Here is a 9,918-nt window from a genome sequence, read left to right as displayed (position 1 = left end):
TGCAGTGAGCTGAGATCCGGCCACTGCACTCCAGCCTGGGTGACAGAGCGAGACTCCGTCTCAAAAAAAAAAAAAAAAAAAGAATGAGTTAGGGAGAAGCCCTCTTTCCTAAATGTTTTGAAATAGTTTCAGTAGGATTCATATCAATTCTTTGTATGACTGGTAGAATGTGGTTGTGAATCTGTATTAGTCTGTTCTCATGCTTCTATAAAGAAATACCTGAGATTGGGTAATTAATACAGCAAAAGGGTTTAATTGCAGTTCCACATGGCTGGGGAGGCCTCAGGAAGGTTACAATCACGGCAGAAGGGAGAGCAACAGATTCTTCTTCACATGGTGACGAGAGAGAGAAGAATGGGTGAAGGGGGGAAAGCCCCTTATACAATCATCAGATCTCATGAGAACTCTCTCTCTATCATGAGAACAGCATAGGGGGACCGTCACAATAATCTAATCACCTCCTATGAGGCCCGTCCCCCAACACCTGGGGATTACAATTCAGATTACAATTCAAGATGAGATTTGGGTGGGCACACAGAGCCACATCATGTCAGAATTAATCTATTCTTGGGCTCTTTTAGGTTGGTAGGTTTTTTTTTTTTTTCACTTTGGAATATTTATTATATTCCTTAATGCATTTCTTAGCAAGTATAGCACTCTTTAATCAAGAATATAAAGTCATCTACTTAGAATCACAATATCTTAAAGACGCATACTGGAATGATAAGCAAGTTTGAAGATGTAACTATCAACAATTCTTTTCAAAGTCATATCAATATATTACTCTCATGAAACTTGCACATTCTAAGAAAGGTCGTTTTTTTTCCCCCAGTACTGGGAAGGTATGCATTTAACCATGTGGCCAGCCAGAAAGGCTATTTTATATATGGTGTGTGTTACTTATTAAAAGCCTGTCCTTTCTCTAATATTGTATATTACACAATTGTAGCTACACCTGAAGAGAAGTGAGTTTCAATGACCACTATCACCTAAAAACATGAATAAGTTCCTATATTTAGGACCAGAGGAATGATATATTGTACTGTACGATGCCTACCTCTGTCCAGAGGCCAGCTATCTCACCTGTTCTTCAGGGTGCCTAGACTTCTTACCCATCTATTATCAGGGATGCTTCTGAAGTCATTCCCATGGGCCCCTGTCTAGTATTGAGAATACCTCTAAGGAAGTTTCTTTCAAATCTGATCTACCCACCATGTTTATTCCCTGACACTAAAAGTTCACTGACTTCAAATCCTAGACTTGTCCATCATTATTTTCCCTAGTTGGACAAGGCTGAATTAAAGACACTTTGTTAAAGGAAGTAGCCTTGGCAGAAGAAAAATCGTTGTCTGTAGAAGTGTCATTCAATATTTAAAATCTTTTCTGAACCAAAACGAGAGCCTGAAAGTAAAGCACCTTTTATGTTTTAACTCTGCTGTCATTGCTACTAAGGATTCATGGTAAATTATCCTGCAGCCCTTCTTGGCTTGAGAGGAGGTACAGCACAAGTAGCCCACAGGGTCTCAATAACAGAAATATTCTCAAGGACCCTTGAGAATACAAAGGAATACTGGGCTGTTTTAAAATGAGAAAACAGAAGAATCAGTTTCTTCTGTTCCTATTCCTATAATATGCCTTAGTCTTTGAAAAGCACAGATAGATAGTTGGTTTGAACTAATTATTTCTCCCTGCTCTCCCCCACAAGAGACATTCCTGCTTGCCTTCTTGGGCATCTGTTTAAAAGCAGTATGGGAAGAAGGGGGATGCTCTAGGGGGACAAGATGTAATCATAAAATCTGAAGCCCCAAAAGAAAAGTCAGAGGAGGTTGAAAAAAAAAAAACATGAAAGCAACTCTCCTAACCAGAAAATCAAATATGTTATCTTTCTTTCAGGATTAATAATTAATAGTTAAGAGGAAAGCCACATCAATTTATAGGGCCCTTCTTTGGGAAAGGTTCATATAATTTAGCATACATACCATATTCAGTGAAAATGCATTCAATATAATTACCTATTATAAAGACAACCTTCTCGGTACTTAACAAATGAGATAATTATAAATGCTCCTTTTGCTTTTTATTAAAATGTCACAGCATGCCTAGAGAACAGTTTATATGGATGCATAAAGTCTGAAACCCTAGAAGAAAACTAATCAAAAACCACCTGTTAAATACACAGTTATGATTACTGGTGGCCTTTCAATTAAATCCTATGTGTTTAAAATGAAAAACACGCAGCCTGGTACAAATATTCATGTTTCAATTTGCGATCTGCTGCATTGGCATGAGTTTTGGTGAAACTGCAAAATCACACCCGGTACTCTTCTGTGTGTCATCCACTGTCAGACCCTCCCAGAGCTCAATCAGAGTCAGCCCTTTTTTCTTGTCCACATCAAACACAGCCTTTTCAGTAATAATGCGGTTGACACATTGCTTTCCAGTCAATGGTAATGTACAGTTCTCCATGATTTTATGTGCATTTCCCTTTGCAGAATGCTCCATGGTGACCACCACTTTGGTTTTGGCACTGGACACTACATCCATAGCACCTCCCATTCCTTTCACCATCTTCCCAGGTATCATCCAGTTAGCCATATTTGGAAACCTGCATCGCTCCTAGCATTGTCAGATCGACATGTCCCCCTCTAATCATTGCAAATGATTCATCGCTGGAGAAAAAGGAGGCTCCTGGAAGAATAGTAACTGTTTCCTTGCCTGTATTGATGAGATCTGCATCAGCTTCATGTTGTCGTGGGTGTGGACCCAAACCCAGGACTCCATTTTCACTTTGAAGATGAACAGTCATATTTGGGCTGATAAAGTTGCTGGCCAGGAGAGGGATTCCTATGCCCAAATTAACATACATGCCATCCTCAAACTCAAGAGCGGCCCTCTTGATGATTCGTTCCCTTACGTCATCTCCAGGTTTAGCAGATTTGGCTTCCTCATCTCCCTCTTTCTGGATTGATAAAGGCTCAATTCTTTTCTCATATTTTTCTCCCTTTATAAGGCGATGTACATAAATCTGAGGAATATGGATGTCTTCTGGAGCAAATGCTCCAATATCCACAATTTCTTCAACCTCTACCACTGTGGTTTCTTCACCTTTGCACATTGGCAAGTTGAAATTCCTTGCACTTTTCCTGAAAATCGCGTTTCCTGCTCGGTCCGCCTTCCAGGTTTTCACCAAAGCAAAATCCCCTGTAATTGCTTCCTCCAAAATAAAGTGCTGACCATTGAACTCCCTCGCCTCTCCTGGCTTACTGGTAATGGCAACACTGCCATCTTTGTTGTATTTGATGGGCGATGCTCCTCGAAAGGCCGGGAGGACGTCATAGCCGCGCTGTGGAGGCTCCAGCCCGCCCCTCTTTTCTTCGCAGTGAATCGGCTGCGCCCGGGACAGCGCGCACCGACGCTCAAACGCGCGCTCCACCCGGTAGCCTCCTCCTGCCTCAGGCCCGAAGATGGCGGCTCTCAAACTCCTCTCCTCTGGCCTTCGGCTCTGCGCCTCTGCCCGCGGATCTAGGGGAGCCTGGTACAAGGGATGTGTTTGTTCCTTTTCCACCAGTGCTCATCGCCATACCAAGTTTTATACAGATCCAGTAGAAGCTGTAAAAGACATTCCTGATGGTGCAACGGTTTTGGTTGGTGGTTTTGGGCAATGTGGAATTCCAGAGAATCTTATAGGTGCTTTACTGAAAACTGGAGTAAAAGGACTGACTGCAGTCAGCAACAACGCAGGGGTTGACAATTTTGGTTTGGGGCTTTTGCTTCGGTCCAAGCAGATAAAACGCATGATCTCTTCATATGTGGGAGAAAATGCAGAATTTGAACGACAGTACTTATCTGGTGAATTAGAAGTAGAGCTGACACCACAGGGCACACTTGCGGAGAGGATCCGTGCGGGCGGGGCTGGAGTTCCTGCATTTTACACCCCCACAGGGTATGGGACCTTGGTACAAGAAGGTGGGTAGGTTTTTAAAATTGCTGATTCAGTTTTGGAACATGTTATTTGTCTGTTCAGGTTTTTACTTTCTTCCTGGTTAAATCTTTGGAGGTTGTGTGTTTCCAGAAATGTATCTATTTCTTCTAGATTTTCTAATTTGTGTACATAGAGGTGTTCATGGTAGTCTCTGAGGATGTTTTGTATGTCTGTGGGATCATTTGTAATGTCATCTTTGTTATTTCTGATTGAGCTTATTTGGATCCTTTTTCTTTTCTTTGTTAATGTAGCTAGTGATCTATCAGTCTTGTTTATTCCTTTGAAGAAACAATTATTGGTTTCATTAATCTTTTGTATGGACTTTTTGGTCTCTATTTCATTCAGTTCTCTGATTTTAGTTATTTCTTTTCTTCTGCTATCTTTGGGGTTGGATCATTCTTTTTTTTTCCCTATATCTTTAAGGTACAATGTTATATCATTAATTTGAGCTCTTTCCAACCTCTTCATGAAGGCATTTAGCATTATAAACTTTCCTCTTAACACTGTTTTAGCTGCATTCCAAAGATTTTGGTGAGTTGTATCTCTATTTTCATTGATTTCAAGGAACTTTTTAATTTGTGCCCTAATTTTGTTGTTCACCCAATAGTTATTTAGAAGCAAATTGTTTGTTTTCCATGTTCTTATATAGTTTTGAGAGATATTATTGGTATTTTTTTTTTGCACTGTGGTCCAAGAGTATGCTTAGTATGTCTTAATTTTTTTTGAATTTATTGCGACTTGCCTTATGACCAAACATATGGTCAATCTTAGAATATGTTCCATGTGTAGATGAAAATAATATATTTTCTATGGTTGTTGGATGGAATATTCTGTAGATGCCTATTAGGCCCAATTGGGCAAGTGTCAAGTTTAAGTTCAGAATATCTTTGTTAGTTTTCTGCCTCAGTGATCTGTTTGGCACTGTCAGTTGGGTGATGAAGTCCCCTATGTTATTTTGTGGCTGTCTGAATCTTTTTGTAGGTCAAAAACTTGTTATTATAAATCTGGGTGCTCCAGTGTCAGGTGCATATATATTAGGATAGTAAAGTTTTCTTGTTGAAATAAACCCTTTATCATTATGTAATGCCCTTCTTTGTTTTTCTTGGTTGTTGTTGGCTTAAACTCTGTTTATCTGATATTAGAATCGTGACTCTTGCTTTTTTGTTGTTGTTTATTTGCATGTTAGATCTTTCTCCGTTCCTTTATTTCTAGCCCGTGGGTGTCATTACATGTGAGATGTGTCTCTTGAAGACAGCAGACAGTTGGCTCTTGTCTTTTTATACAGCTTGCCACTCTATGCCTTTTAAGATGGATGTTTAGATAATTTACATTCAGAGTTATTGTTAATATACAAGATTTTGATTCTGTTGTCATATTGCTGGCTGTTTGTTTTGTAGACTTGCTTGTAAAATTGCTTCATATTGCCTGTGAGTGATGCGTTTGAGTGTGGTTTTTTTTTTTTTGTGGTAGCAGGTTTCAATCTTTTGTGTCCATGTTTACCATTCCTTTTAGGGCCTTTTGTATGGCTGATCTGGTGGTAACAAATTCCCTTAGTGCTTGCTTGTTTGAGAAGGATTTTATGTCTCCTTTGCTCAAGAAACTTAGCTTAGTGGGATGTGAGATTCTTGGTTGGAATTTCTTTTTTCTAAGAATGCTTAAACATGCCCCCAATCTCTCCTAGTTTGTAAGGTTTCTGTTGAGAGGTCTGCTGCTTGCCTGATGAGGTTCCCTTTTTAGTTGACCCGACCTTTTCCTCTAGCTGCCTTCCATATTTTTTCTTTTGTATTCACCGTGGTGAATTTAATAATTATATTCCTTGGGAGTGGTTGGCTTGTATAATATTTTGCAGCAGTTCTCTGTATTTCTTGAATTTGTATGCCCTTCTCTCTAGCTAGATTAGGGAAATTTTCATGCACTATTTTCTCAGATGTGTTTTCCAAGTTACTCTCTCTCTTTTTCTTTCAGAAATATTCATGAGTCATAGATTTGGTCTCATTACACAATCTTATATTTCTCAGAGGTTTTGTTCATTTTTTAAAATTATTTTTTCTTTGTTTTTGTTGGATCGAGTTGCTTCAAAGAACCAATCTTCAAGCTCTGAGATTTTTCCCTCAGCTTGGTCGATTCTGCTGTTTATGCTTCTGATTATGTTATAAAAGTTTTGAAGTAAATTCTTCAGTTCTAGAAGTTTATTCTGGTTTTTTCTTAAAATTATTATTTCATTTTTCAGCTCCCAGGTTGTTTAACTGCTTTCCTTTTATTCCTTGGATTGGGTTTCAACTTTCTCCTTGATCTTGATGAACTTCCTTGCCACCCATATTCTGAATTCTGTTGCTGTCATTTCAGTTATCTCAATCTGGTTAAGAACCATTTCTGGGGTACTAGTGTGTTCATTTGTAGGTAAGGGCACACAGTGGCATTTTGAGTTGCCAGAGCTCTTGCACTGATTCTTTCTCATGTGCAAGTGCTAGTGTTTCTTTAACTGTTATGTAAGTTGAGTACAGTCAGTTGGCTTTGTTTCTGGAGGCTTTCAGAAGGCCAAGACTCTGTGCAGATCTTTTTTTTGTAGTTGATTTTTTCCTTTAGCTTTATTTTTTATTTTTATTATTATTATACTTTTAAGTTCTAGGGTACATGTGCACAACGTGCAGGTTTGTTGCATATGTATACATGTGCCATGTTGGTGTGCTGCACCCCTTAACTCGTCATTTACATTAGGTATATCTCCTAATGCTATCCCTCCCTCCTTCCCCCACTCCACAACAGGCCCCACTGTGTGATGTTCCCCTTCCTGTGTCCAAGTGTTCTCATTGTTCAGTTCCCACCTATGAGTGAGAACATGCGGTGTTTGGTTTTCTGTTCTTGTGATAGTTTGCTGAGAATGATGGTTTCCAGCTTCATCCATATCCCTACAAAGGACATGAACTCATCCTTTTTATGGCTGCATAGTATTCCATGGTGTATATGTGCCATATTTTCTTAATCCAGTCTATTATTGATGGACATTTGGGTTGGTTCCAAATCTTTGCTATTGTGAATAGTGCTGCAATAAACATATGTGTGCATATGTCTTGATAATAGCATGATTTATAATCCTTTGGGTTTATACCCAGTAATGGGATGGTTGGGTCAAATGGTATTTCTAGTTCTAGATCCTTGAGGAATTGCCACACTGTCTTCCACAATGGTTGAACTAGTTTACAGTCCCACCAACAGTGTAAACGTGTTCCTATTTCTCCACATCCTTTCCAACACCTGTTGTTTCCTGACTTTTTAATGATTGCCATTCTAACTGGTGTGAGATGGTATCTCATGGTGGTTTTGATTTGCATTTCTCTGATGTCCAGTGATGATGAGCATTTTTTCATGTGTCTGTTCGCTGCATGAATGTCTTCTTTTGAGAAGTGTCTGTTCATATCCTTTGCCCACTTTTTGATGTGGTTGTTTTTTTCTTGTAAATTTGTTTGAGTTCTTTGTAGATTCTGGATATTAGCCCTTTGTCAGATGAGTAGATTGCAAAAATTTTCTCGCATTCTGTAGGTTACATGTTCACTCTGGTGGTAGTTTCTTTTGGTGTGCAGAAGCTCTTTAGTTTAATTAGATCTCATTTGTCAATTTTGACTTTTGTTGCCATTGCTTTTGGTGTTTTATGCATGAAGTCCTTGCCCATGCCTATGTCCTGAATGGTATTGCCTAGGTGTTCTTCTAGGGTTTTTATGGTTTTAGGTCTAACATTTAAGTCTTTAATCCATCTTGAATTAATTTTTATATAAGGTGTAAGGAAGGGATCCACTTTCAGCTTTCTACATATGGCTAGTGAGTTTTCCCAGCACCATTTATTAAATAGGGAATCCTTTCCCCATTTCTTGTTTTTGTCATGTTTGTCAAAGATCAGATGGTTGTAGATGTGTGGTATTATTTCTGAGGACTCTGTTCTGTTCCATTGGTCTATATCTCGTTTTTGGTACCAGTACCATGCTGTTATGGTTACTGTAGCCTTGTAGTATAGTTTGAAGTAAGGTAGCATGATGCCTTCAGCTTTGTTCTTTTGACTTAGGATTGACTTGGCAATGCAGGCTCTTTTTTGCTTCCATATGAACTTTAAAGTAGTTTTTTCCAATTCTTGATGAAAGTCATTGGTAGCTTGATGGGGATGGCATTGAATCTATAAATTACCTTGGACAGTATGGTCATTTTCACGATATTGATTCTTCCTATCCATGAGCATGGAATCTTCTTCCATTTGTTTGTGTCCTCTTTTATTTCATTGAGTAGTGGTTTATAGTTCTCCTTGAAGAGGTCCTTCACATCCCTTGTAAGTTGTATTCCTAGGTATTTTATTCTCTTTGAAGCAATTTTGAATGGGAGTTCACTCATGATTTGGCTCTCTGTTTGTCTGTTATTGGTGTATAAGAATGCTTGTGATTTTTGCATGTTGATTTTGTATCCTGAGACTTCGCTGAAGTTGCTTATCAGCTTAAAGAGATTTTGGGCTCAGATGATGGGGTTTTCTAAATGTAAAATCATGTCATCTGCTAACAGAGACAATTTGGCTTCCTCTTTTCCTAATTGAATACCCTTTATTTCTTTCTCCTGCCTGATTGCCCTGGCCAGAAATTCCAACTCTATGTTTAATAAGAGTGGTGAGAGAGGGCATCCCTGTCTTGTGCCAGTCCTCAAAGAGAATGCTTCCAGTTTTTGCCCATTCAGTATGATATTGGCTGTGGGTTTGTCATAGATAGCTCTTATTATATTGAGATACATCCCATCAATACCTAATTTATTGAGAGTTTTTAGAATGAAGGGCTGTTGAATTTTTTCAAAGGCCTTTTCTGCATCTATTGAGACAATCATGTGATTTTTGTCTTTGGTTCTGTTTATATGCTGGATTACGTTTATTGATTTGCATATGTTGAACCAGCCTTGCCTCCCAGGGATGAAGCCCACTTGATCATGGTGGATAAGCTTTCTGATGTGCTGCTGGATTCGGTTTGCCAGTATTTTATTGAGGATTTTTGCATCGATGTTCATCAGGGATATTGGTTGAAAATTCTCTTTTTTTGTTGTATCTCTGCCAGGCTTTGGTATCAGGATGATGCTGGCCTCATAAAATGAGTTAGGGAGCATTCCCTCTTTTTCTATTGACTGAAATAGTTTCAGAAGGAAGGGTTCCAGCTCCTCCTTGTACCTCTGGTAGAATTCGGCTGTGAATCTCTCTGGTCCTGGGCTTTTTTTGCTTGGTAGGCTATTAATTATTGCCTCAATTTCAGAGCCTGTTATTGGTCTATTCAGGGATTCAACTTCTTCCTGGTTTAGTCTTGGGAGGGTGTATATGTCCAGGAATTTATCCATTTCTTCTAGATTTTCTAGTTTATTTGCGCAGAGGTATTTATAGCATTCTCTCATGGTAGTTTGTATTTCTGTGGGATTGGTGGTGATATCCCCTTTATCATTTTTTATTGTGTCTATTTGATTCTTCTCTCTTTTCTTCTGTATTAGTCTTGCTAGTGGTCTATTAATTTTGTTGATCTTTTTGGAAAACCAGCTCCCGGATTCATTGATTTTTTGAAGGGATTTTTGTGTCTCTATCTCCTTCAGTTCTGCTCTGATCTTAGTTATTTCTTGCCTTCTGCTAGCTTTTGAATGTGTTTGCTCTTGCTTCTCTAGTTCTTTTAATTGTGATGTTAGGGTGTCAATTTTAGGTCTTTCCTTCTTTCTCTTGTGGACATTTAGTGCCATAAATTTCCCTCTACACCCTGCTTTAAATATGTGCCAGAGATTCTGGTATGTTATGTCTTTGTTCCCATTGGTTTCAAAGAACAATTGAAACCAATTTCTGCCTTCATTTCATTATGTACCCAGTAGTCATTGAGGAGCAGGTTGTTCTGTTTCCAGGTAGTTGAGCAGTTTTGAGTGAGTTTCTTAATCCTGAGTTC

At 38.8% G+C, this 9,918-nt stretch overlaps 2 pseudogenes; one reads left to right on the top strand and one right to left on the bottom strand.

Moving 5' to 3' along the window:
* Window positions 1-590: 590 nt before the first annotated feature.
* LOC102123958 (succinyl-CoA:3-ketoacid coenzyme A transferase 1, mitochondrial pseudogene) lies at window positions 591-3,244 on the bottom strand (annotated as a pseudogene).
* A 63-nt stretch (window positions 3,245-3,307) lies between these two features.
* The window catches only part of LOC102117270 (succinyl-CoA:3-ketoacid coenzyme A transferase 1, mitochondrial pseudogene), a 41,707-nt pseudogene continuing 35,096 nt past the window's right edge, over window positions 3,308-9,918 (top strand).

The sequence above is a fragment of the Macaca fascicularis genome, chromosome 14 (genome assembly GCF_037993035.2).
Source record: "Macaca fascicularis isolate 582-1 chromosome 14, T2T-MFA8v1.1".
NCBI classification, from domain to species: Eukaryota; Metazoa; Chordata; class Mammalia; order Primates; family Cercopithecidae; genus Macaca; species Macaca fascicularis.
This window is presented reverse-complemented; position numbering and strand designations above follow the sequence as displayed.